The sequence below is a fragment of the Ictidomys tridecemlineatus genome, chromosome 13, assembly GCF_052094955.1.
Source record: "Ictidomys tridecemlineatus isolate mIctTri1 chromosome 13, mIctTri1.hap1, whole genome shotgun sequence".
Classification (NCBI taxonomy): Eukaryota; Metazoa; Chordata; class Mammalia; order Rodentia; family Sciuridae; genus Ictidomys; species Ictidomys tridecemlineatus.
The window spans coordinates 71,519,247-71,531,280 of record NC_135489.1 but is presented as its reverse complement, the minus strand read 5'-3'; positions in this window follow the sequence as shown (position 1 = coordinate 71,531,280).

The following is a 12,034-nucleotide window of genomic DNA, read 5'->3' as shown; positions in this document are numbered from 1 at the left end:
GGTCTGGGCTGGGCAACAAGCCAAGACCCCACCATCCACAGGTTGCTCAATCCCCCTGCTACCTCATAAGGCATGTGCTTCCATGATCTTTTTCCTCAGATAAGGTTGCTGGGAATCCAGGAGGCTAAATGTGCCCAATGTACTCACCTACCTCTAAAGAACCAAGTAGCACTGCCACACTGCTGCTCCCTGAGTGCCCCTCCAAATCTTGGCCAAACCTCCAGACTCTCTGCTCTCCCAGGGGAGGAGCACATCCCCTGCACTTCTGATGCAAAAGCATCCCTGCATCGACAGGGAGGCACGATGACCAGGGAGCTGCAAGCACTGCCCCCAGGAGCTGGTTTTCAAGTCCAAGACTGTTGGACAGAATAATCATTGTTCCAAGTCACAAACATCAAAAAGTTACTCAATGTGAGAAGATATTTGGGAAAATTTAACAATGTTGAATGTTTGAAAAAACATTTTAAAATATATATCAGTATATGTGCATATGGAGTTGATTTAAGAGGAAGGGAATGCAGGAGAATTCTGAAATCATTTGTATGTATGAGGATTACATATAAACGAACCTCTGTATTGCTTATAAGTCAATACATAGTTTTGATACTATCCATCTATTATCTATACACCTATCTCTCCATTTATCTGACTAAACCAGAGTCCAACAGAAATATAATTTAGAGCACCTATGCAATTTTAAATTTTCTTGTGTTGGCATTTAAAAAACGAAAGAAACTTCTAGATTTAATTTAATAATACATTTCAATTAACCCAATACAAGTAAATATGCTCACTTCAACATATAGTAGACTTAAAATTATTAATGTATATCATTTTTGTGCTTAGTTTTTGAAATTTTGCATCTGTTTTATACTTTGAGCATATCAAGGGTACTTGTGAGTGCTGAGATGACTCAGATCCTAGGAAAGGAAATCACTCCCTAAAGAGCCACACTAACTCGAAATACCCGCATTGCAGTCTAATGGATGCACAAGAAGAATTTAGAGCCAGGGGAATTTAGATGACTTCTAGGGTAGTCTTTTGTTTCCCAGAGATCTTGTTAAAATGCAGATTGTGACCCAGTAAGTCTGGGGTGAGCCTGAGCATCCACACTCCCACTAGTGGATGGTGATACTCTGGTCCACAGCTTTGAGAAAATGAAAGCCCTATTTTACAGATGAGGAACCTCGAGCTGAGAGAGGTCAGGTGACCCCAGCAGGCTTGCATGGTGAATGTGCAGCTGGGGTTTGGGTCCAGGTTCTCAGTTCTGAAGCATGCACTGTCACAGTTCCAGTGAGAAACTGAACTTGCAGCAGAACCAAGGTCACTCCCTGCCAGCACCCAGGTTCCTTCTGTGGTGTGTGACTGTGTGATCAACTTCCCTAGTCACAACACATGCTACCTCCCTTTGGCATTAAACAGTACCATAACCTTGAACTTGTCTGTGTATTTAATTACCCATCATAAAAGTCAGGTGGACAGTTCACCCACATGGTGATGTGCTCCCCCACATTCTCCTCTGTATTGGCACTCCCTAAAATTTCTGGGGAACTTATCAGCTACATTTAAAGAATCTGCTTTCAGAGTCCCTAATGCAGACTTTATTCACTAAAGATCATCTATTGATTTGGGCAAGCAGAGAGACACCGTGGTGTCCCTGATTATGAAAAGATCCTGCGTAGGTTACCCCGAATTCACAGCTCTCCACAGTGATGTTGAAATCTAGTAGCATACTTCCTCTGCGATGTCTAATGTAGCCTAAGGTAGCAGTGACCAGAATATGACAGACTCACTCCATGGTGGTACCTGACGGAGTGACAGGCATGAGGAGTCAGAACAGCAACTGTCCACACTAACAAGTTCCACATGTAGGAGTGTGCAGCGCTCCCCCACAGCCATCATCTCACATCAATCTCACTCTGCTACTGTTAGCGCCATTTACAGTTGAGGAAATGCAGCATATGGCCTGAGTGAGTGGCTTCAAACTAGAGTCCATTTGAACCCCATCTGCCATTCTAAATGCGACATGCACTGCCCAACAAACACTTGGTTAAACTAAGGGTGGGAAAGAGACTGCTGTAGCACTTCTTGCCCCACCCTCATAACCCAGCCACCAGAGTTGACCTGCAGCAGTGCTAACATGGGCAGCCTGGCACACTCACCTGACTACCCAATCGACAGTACCCTGGGCCAGAGATATCCCAGAGATCCTCAGCCAGTGAGGGATGAGCTCCCCAGCATCCTTGACCATAGTGGACACTGCCGGGCCATGTTCCACACACTCTCAGTGTCTCCCCAGTGGGACTGAGGTCCTGTGGCCTGCAGTGGAAGCTCACCGATGAACATGCCTTTTCTCCAGTTGTCTCCACCCTGTCTCCCTTCCCTACTCTCTCAGTCGAACTTCCTGAATACTCTCACACAAATCTTTATCTCAGTGTCTTCTTTGAGAGGGAACCTGGGTAGCCCTATGAAAATGTCCTGTGACAAGAGCAGGAGAGTCCCTCTCAGCACTAGTTAATGTGGCTTGTGAGCTGGGCCCAGGGGCCTAACCGTGTTCCCCTGGCTTTCCCTGGTCAGAGAGAGCACAGCTGTGGTTTCTGAGCTCTACAAAAGATGCATGTCCAGCCCTGGTATAAAAGTATTTCAACTTTGTGCACTGCCAGGGTGCTCAGGGGCCTGTTTCCATTGACGTTCCCACAAGACAGGCTTCAGCCTGGTGTCTATTCAACTACTCGGGAATTCCCTGAAAAATGACTCCAAGGATGTGCCATGCTTGGGATTTTCTCAGTTTTCCAGTAGAGACAGAGCAATTCTTCTTGGGAGGATTTTCTCTTTCCCTGCAGAATCAGATCTCCCTGTGCTTCTGGGAAAGGTTACAGGCTCATGGATGACCTCTGCAGATAGAGAGTATTGCTAGAAGTCAAACCAGCTCAAGGCTTTGAGACTGAATGAACATGAACATGGACAGAATTGCAGCAAAAATCTCCTAAATGCAGCCGTAAAACTAAATTTTACCTTTAAGTGGCAGAATCCACAAATCCCAAAGCATGAGAGAGACAAACAAACAGTCTGAGTGTGTTGAGAGAAGTATGCAGAGAGGCTAAGAGCCAGGCCTCTGCTCTGCTCCTTGCAGGCACCCTGCCTGGTGATCAGAAAACTGGAAGGAAAAAAGCTAAGAGCTCCGACAAGACCAAGCGGTCCATCTGGGCACCACACTCAGTGTGACGCAGGACCAGGCTGGCTTCCTCCTGCACAAGGAACTTGCAAGCATTGTTTGATAATATTCCAAAAAGAAAACTCCAAGTTCCCCAAGTGTTTTATATAAAACCAGGAAATGACTGAGGCACTTCTGTGCATCCCCAGGGTCTTCATGGGAGTTTCTGCCAGTGCACACACTTAGCACTCATCAGAGCGGTGGGGCTGGGCAGATGGGCAGGACACAGATCCGTCCAGAGCCCTCAGGACCCAGGTGCCATTCATAAAGTTGTTTCTGAGCCCTCTTGTTTCTTCATTTAATTATGAATGTTTTCAAACACAAAGTGGAAAGAATTTTACACCAAACAACTGCTTACCCATCAGTTAGATTCTACAATTAGATTTTGCATTTCAGTTTACTTGCTTCATCCTACTTTTGGTTGGTTGGTTGTCTTTTATCATTGACATATGTGAGTTCTTTACATATCCTGGTACTAGTCCTTTGCCACAGATATTTCACAAATATTCACCCCAGCTGTGACTTATTTATTTCTTTTCCTTTGGTGGTTTTGGATGGGTAGACTTTTTAATACTATTAACATTTAATTTGAATGTTTTATATTTACAGTTATAGCTTTCTGTGTCTAGGCTGAGAAACATATGCTCACACCCATCAAGGAAAGGTATGCCCCTATGTTTTCCTGCAAAACTATATTTTTAACTTTTATATTTAGACTTGATTTTTAACCCATTTAGATGTCATTTTTATGAATGGCGTGAGACAGAAGTTCAGGTTCATTTTATTCCTCTTATGGATGTAGTTTTTCTAGCATATTTGTGGGTGGGAAATTAAACACCTACCACCTTCTTCATTCAAATAGTTTGGCACCTGTGTCAAGTCAGTTGACCACACTGTGGGAGCCTGGTGCTAGGCCGCCTGTTCTGCTCTGTTGATCTCCTTGCCCCGCCTGATTCTGATACTACACTGTTTTGTTGACTCTTACAGCAAATCTGAGGCAAGCTCATTCTTTTTCAAAGTGATTTGGATATTCTTTACATTTCAATATAACTTTTAAAATCATTTTGACAGTTTCTGCAAAAAGGCTGGTGGGATTATGATGGGTTTTTGTTTAGTCTGTGGACCAATCTGGAGAGAATTAACATGTCAACAATACTGAGCTCATGAACATAGTACACCTTGGCATTCATTCAAATTCTTTTTTAATTTCAGCAATGTTTTAGTTCTTAATGTGATGATCTTGAACATTTCACCTTATTGTGAATTAGCATCCACATATTAAAGAAAACATTTGGCCTTTGTTTTTTCAGGATTGGCTTATTTCGCTTAGCATGATATTCTCCAACTCCATCTACTTACTGGCAAATGTCATATTTTCACTCTTATTTAAAGCTGAGTAATATTTCATTGAATATATATGCCACATTTTCTTTATCCATTCATCTATTGAGGGGCACCTAGGTTGGTTCCATAGTTTAGCTATTGTGAATTGAGCTGCTATAAACATTGACGTGGCTGCATTACTGTGGTGTCCCGATTTTAAGTCCTTTGGGTATAACCAAAGGAGTAGGGTAGCTGGCTCAAATGGTGGTTCCATTATGAGTTTTCTGAGGAATCTCCATATTGCTTTCCATAGTGGTTGCACCAATTTGCAGTCCCACCAGCAATGTATAGTGTGCCTTTTTTCCACATCGTCACCAAGATTTATTGTTGCCTATATTCTTGATGATTGCCATTCTTACAGAAATCTAAGTGTAGTTTTGATTTGCATTTCTCTAATTGCTAGAGATGTTGAACACTTTTTCATATGTTTGTTGATGGGTTGTATTTCTTCTTCTGTGAAGTGTCTAAAGTTCCTTATTGATTGGGTTATTGGCATTTTTGGTGTCAAGTTTCTTGAGTACTTTATATATCCTAGAGATTATGTAAATTCACATAATTTACATAGTACTATTTCACATGAAAGGCAGAAAACTTGCGAACTTATAGATCTATTTAATACCCCATACTCTCCATGCTATAGTTGTGACATTTATATTTTTTCTTTAAATAGACATAGATATTTTAAATAAGAGAATAAAATAGCATTTAATATGTACCCAGGTTTTGCCCTATTTTTTGGCTTCTTGCCTCAATATCAAATCCCTTCATAGCATCAGAACACCTTTTTCTTTCTTTCTTTTTTTTTTTTTTGTAGTGAAGGATCACTGAAAAATAAATTCTCTCTTTTTCTTTTGAAAAGATTTTTTCCTTTTTCTCATTTTGAAAGATATCTTTTTTTTGGATTTGTATTTCTGGGTTGACTTTTTTTGCTTCCAATGAACCCTCAGCAATCATTTTGGATTATTGATCTCCTGTATATACAATGCTGGGTTTTCGGCAGTTGACTAGGACGGCCTCACATGTAGTTCTCTTTATATTAATATTTCTTTGAATTTGATGAATGTTTCTTGGGTTTTTGTTTGTTTGGGTACCAGGGATTGAAACCAGGGGCATTTAACCAGACTTTTTAATTTTTTTTAATTTTTAATTTTTTTAAAAAATTTTGAAACAGGGTCTTATTAAGTTGCTTAGGGCCTTGTTAAGCTTCTGAGGCTGGCCTCAAACTTGCAATCCTCCTGTCTCAGCCTCTTGAATAACTAGGATTATAGATTGATGTTCTTTTGAATAAGTACATTTATATTTTCTACTATTTCTGAGAAATCTTCACCCACTAACTATATAGTGATAGTTTCAATATATTTTTTTGCCTTCATCCCTGGAACAAATATTATCCATGTTATAATTTTTTTTTAATTTTATTTTTATTGTTGGTCGTTCAAAACATTACATAGTTCTTAATATATCATATTTCACAGTTTGATTCAAGTGGGTTATGAACTCCCAATTTTACCCCGTATACAGATTGCTGTATCACATCACTTACCTTCCATTGATTTACATATTGCCATTCTAGTGACTGATGTATTCTGCTGTCTATCCTATTCTCTACTATCCCCCCTCCTCTCCCCTCTCCTCCCCTCTCCTTTTCTCTCTCTACCCCCTCTACTGTAAATCATTTCTTCCACTTTTATTATCTTGTCTTACCCCTCCTTTCCTCTTATATGTAATTTTGTATAACCCTGAAGATCACCTTCCATTTCCATGCTATTTCCCTTCTCACTCCCTTTCCCTCCAACCTCTCATCCCTGTTTAATATTGTCCCAGAAGTCCTTGGAAAGAAATGTTCTTGTGGGCTGGGGATGTGCCTCAAGTGGTAGCATGCTTGCCTGGCATGTGTGCGGCCCGGGTTCGATCCTCAGCACCACATATCAACAAAGATGTTATGTCCACTGAGAACTAAAAATAAATAAATAAATATTAAAAATTCTCTCTCTCTCTCTCTTTCTCTCTCTCTCTCTCTCTCTCTCTCTCTCTCTCTCTCTCTCTCTCTGTCTCTCTCTCTTCTCTCACTCTCTCTTTAAAAAAAAAAGAAATGTTCTTATGTTTTTTTTTTCCTATTTAATAATTTCTATTGGTTTGTATTCAGACAATATACTTTCATTTTCATTTTGCTACTAAGGCCAATCAGTGAATATTTTATTTTATTCTTTTTAATTTCTATTTTTAAAATTTTATTTATTTTTTTCTACTTATCGGTTGAAATTTCCTATTCTTTTATTATTATAAGTATATTTTCCTCTATGTCTTTGATAACAGTTATGCCTATTTTCAATTTGTTGGGTTTTAATTTCAGCATCTTCATAGCATTAGACTTGATCTTCATTGATGGCCTTCTCTTTTAGGAATAGGTCACATTTTCTTGTTGCTTTTCTTTAGGTCAAGTAAATCTTGGATTATGTTGTGAACATCACAAATGATGTGTTTTAGAACATCGAGATCCTTTCTCAAAGAGAATTTTGATTGTTTTTAGTTTGGTTAAACTCATAAGTTCACACTCTGTCCCTGAGCTGAGTGTCAACTTAAATAGAGATGCTTGGGGACTCCCATGCATACCTGGCCCGGGGTCACCATTCACAGAATTTGGGGTACGGTTTATGCCCACAAGTGGGGCTCCCTGCTCTGGAGTTTTTCCTATCTGGAGATTCCCCATTTACTCCCCAGTGGATGCTGCCCTAACTGTCCTCTCTTCTCTGAGACTGCAAGACTGAGTTTTCAGTCAGAGATTTAGTTCCCACCTTGCAATGGTGGCCCTACTGTCAGCTGACAGCTGTGAAATGGGGAAGTCTCTGTGTCACCTCCCTCCAGCATTAACTCCCCTCCAGTTCCTTCATACTTTACACTTCACTCTCCGGGCCCCACGGAGTGTTGATCACACGTGGTTAAGTGTTTATAGCTGGTGTCTCACAGAGCACTTGCCAGTAGGATGTCCCCAGTTAAACCAGGGGTGGGGTCTCCAGCCCTGACATTTTCAATGGCTTCAGAATATGCCATTCTAAGGGCATCATTCATTCACATTGTCTTATGTTGATGGTTATTCATTTTTTTATTGTTTTCTGCTATGACTTTGACATAAAATCAACCTCACTCTCATCCATACTGGATTTGACACAGAAGCAAGAGACAAGTGTTCTGAATTACAGTTTGCTCATCTGTAAAGTGGGATGACAGCAGCAACAACAACGAGGTGCTTTGCTGAGATGGAGAAATAACCCCTCCACTAAGCTGTGTGAAGGGACCATATTTAGAGCACCTGGTAGAGCTCTGACTAATCCAAGTTGAAGATCAGTCTGCTCTTCCCGTTGTCCTTGCTGTTGTCATTACCTGGCTGCCCCCGATCATAAGCATACAAATAAAACACTGGAAAACAATCAGCATGAATGCAAATGAGCTTTTTTTATATTTATAAATAAATATATTGTGAGGATTTATATTACTCAAGTAGTTTTTGAGAACATGATTTAATGGTTACATAATATGCTAAACAATACATTGGTATTTGGGTGACTCATGGTTTCTGGAAAACACAGAAAGTTATGTGTCTATATTATATAAAAGTCTCTGGAAGGAATTTTTTACAAAACCACCTTATTTCTAATTGAAACCTGATGCTTATTGCATAATGTCAACCAGGCCAAGTTAAGCAGTACGTTTCAGAAGCCGAATGCTCATTAGAGTACTTTCCTATTTGGACTAATAAAAGTGACATATCGGCCTCATCCCTGTTAAGGAAGGTGAAGTGCTTCATCACAGTTATTTCATTAAGATTCCCACAGCAGTCCTGTGGCCTGGGCAAAGGTCAATGAGGCTCTGCCTTTTGCAGATTGGAGCATCAAGTGTCTTAATGATGAAGTGCTCTCCACAGTCATCCACAGTGAGAAGCCCCCTTCGTCCAGGGCCCAAGGCTAGACCCTGAGTCAGGGCAGCTACAATCCTCAGACTGCAAGAAACAGCCAGCTATTCAGGCCCACTGCTGAGACCGGGAACCCAAACCCAGGAATATTTAGATGCCCATGTATAAAAAATGTAGAGAAAATTTGATTTTTCTTCTATTCCTCATTCCCATGCCATGTATTTTACTGAATGAATAAATAAGTGTGTGTATATGTGTGTGTGTGCCTTCTAATGAGCTAGGTGTGCCCCTAAGCACGCTACATGTACCATGGCTGCCAAGAGCAATCCTGGTGCCCAGTCTTTGTTGTAGACCCTATTGTCAGTCCCGTTGTAAAGATGAGAAAACTGAGGTCCAGATAGGGTGAGGAAACAGTCCCGTGGCCACCTGGATCAGCTGAGGGTCTGCTGCTGTAATGTAAGAGAAGCCCACTGGGTCTTGTGTAGCACTGAGAAGTGAAAAAAGCACCCTCCTCACAGAGAAGCACAGAGAGTGGAGGCTCACTCTAAGCCCCAGGGAAATCATCACATGATGGTGTCAGAACCTTTACACCAAGCTAGTGGGCTACTTGCAGTCCTTAAGTCTAGGACACCTTGGGAGACACACGGAGTCTTTAAGAAAGTGGATTCAAATCAATCTAGTCATTTCATTAGTACTGATTGAGCACGTACTACATATCAACTACCGTAGAGGACTTCATAGAGATACCCGGGAGTGAGGCACACAGGGTCTGTGTCACCTGTGCTGAACAGTAGTGAAGAGGTGGGAGGAAGTGAAAGAGGGGTCGCAACTGTGCCAATAGGGGAGCCTCAGGTGCTGGGACATAGAGCAGGGCCATCCAGGCTCGTCCAAGTGTCATATCCTAGAGCCAGAGCAGAGGGTGTGAGCATGCTTCTAGATAGAGCACAAGGTTCTGTCTTACTGCTACTAGAGGAAACCATGACTGGGCAGTGTGAACAGTGTTGAGGGTGGACAGAAGGCTGAGATGTAGCTCTGTAGTAGAGTACTCACCTAGCACACTTAGGAGCCTGGGTTCCACTTCCAGTACTAGAAAAAATAAAATGCAAGTGTGGAGGCTGGAGGTCCTCCATCAGGGCACCGTCCTAGTCAGGTTCTTGATGCAGAGCCCTCCTTTTGGTTCACAGATAGCTGCCTCTTGTTGCATCCTCAGAGAGAGAGAGAGAGAGAGAGAGAGAGAGAGAGAGAGAGAGAGAGAGAGAGAGAGAGAGAGAGAGAACACATGGGTCCCTTCACCTCGCTAGGAGGATACCAGTCCCATCATGAGAGCTCCACCCTAAGTCCATTTAGGAGACCTCATCTAAATCCACTCACCTCCTAAAGCTCCCACCCCCAAACACCTCCACATTAGGGAGTAGAGCTTCAACATCAGAATTTGGAGGAGACAAATATTTGATGCATAGCATTCTACTCCATCATCTCCCCAAAATATGTCTTTCTCAAATGCAAGCACATTAATTCCACCTCAACCCCCCCAAAGCTTTAACTCAATCCAGCATCGACTCTCAAGCCAGGTAGTAGAGGAAATGAACATTTTCTAGATTCAGAAAGATCTCTCTGAGTTACAGCAATGGGCAGCAGCCACAGAGATGAATGTGCCTCCTAAAATCAGGATGTACAAGAAGCCACAGAATCAGGAGGTTTGGCCTAAGAATCACCTATGAGAAAATGTTCCTAAACAACAGGGTCAATACTCATGAGCACTGTATCATGCTGCTGTATCAACAGCAGCAATGGATCCACACATCTGTGTTATAAGGCATGCCAAGTGAAAAACACCGTGAATCTACTCCCCGATGGTATTTTGAATGGTGTCTTCCCTTTCCACAGAGTTTTCTAGTAAGATTTTTTTATGAGGAAATAAGCAATAAGTTTGGGAGTAATTAACTTGATTCTTAATAAGAATGACTCAGACCCACAACAGGAGCTGATGTGCTATCCTGCTCTCTGAAAAACATCACTAAATACATGGTAATTGGATATTGATGAGTTTAGACTCTTGGTAACAGAGCAGTGATTGGAATGCGTCGGTCTGGGAGATGCAGCTATAAATACAGTGTCTTCCTTGGTTCTTAAAGCACCCTTGAGAGGAAAGCCCAAATGGGGTGTCTGTGTACAGTCACTGAAGGTATCACCTTCTTCAGGAAACATAGGACCACTGATGACAGGCAGGAGTGTAAGGAAATGAGGGCAAGACTGAAAGGAAGCAGGGTGGGTAGACATAGGTCACCTGTGCAGCTCCACATGCTGGAGGAGGAGTGCAAGGGCTTCCCCAGATGGTGGATGTGGAAACTAAGATTTGCAGAGGTCACTGACATGCCCGACACCACAGAGCACATCAGTCCACTGAAATCCTGTTGTTCTCTCCATTATGAGATTCGTATTGGAAATTACGGTGGTCCAAAGAGTAACTCCATCCAACCATAGCAGAAAACTTCTTTTCAGTGTGAGCTCTGAGTCGTGCATTGATGAGACTTCCACCTTGATGCTCAAAACCTTCTTAACCTTAGCAGCTCGTGCGTCATTTAACATGCCTGATATTAATCATCTGATTAGGGAGCCAAATATAATGAAGGGAATCCAGCAATTAAAGCAGCCCTCTGCCTATCTCAAGTTATATTTTATGAAGTTGAGTTATCAATATTAAATCATCAAGAAAGATGGCCCCAGGTAGTCTCACCATCTCATCAATAACATTTACCAACTGCAGCTCTTTAGGGACTGAAAATTTACAATGAGTTCAGCATGCTGCTGTGGGCCCATCATAATTTTTTTTAAATTCCACGACGGTGCCAACCACCAGAAGAGGCTGTCCTCAAATCTCAATGTGACAAAAATCAATTTTCAGATGTAAATTCAGGTGTCATAGGTGACATTTTTGAATCAGATAAATTGCTTGTTTTGAACTAATGATCACATAAACAAACGTTTGGAGTCACCTGGTGGCATTATTGCCTGGGGAAAATCTATATGCCTGGGGCAGATTGAGCTGGGGGCAGTCAAGGGAAGGATCTAGGACTTGAGCAGGTTGGTTTTGACGGGGTGTCAGGAGTTTTATTTGGCCTCTTCTTGCCTTTCTTACTTTTGTTTTCATCCCAAAGCATTCTCTGTCTCTGAAAGATCCAGGGGCTCTGCAGCTGAAGCCCTGTGTGACCATTTCCTCTCAGTGCACCTGTGGGGGAGGAGAACCACTACAAGTCTGCAGAAGGCAGTGTCTTCTTAACTTTCAGGATCACGGAGAGAAATGTGCTTGTGTGGTCAGCCAACACGAGTGTGTGTCACCCAGTGATGTTTGGCTGCAGGAAACCCCAGGCCTAGCTAAGAAGAGCTGCCACAAGTACAGGCTGTTTGTCTTGCTTAACAGGAAGTCCCAGGGCAGGGCACTCCAGGGGTTGGGTGAACAGCTCAACAGAACCATGGGGAGGTCAGTTGTTCCTCCATTTCATCCCACCATGCTTCATCTTGTGGCC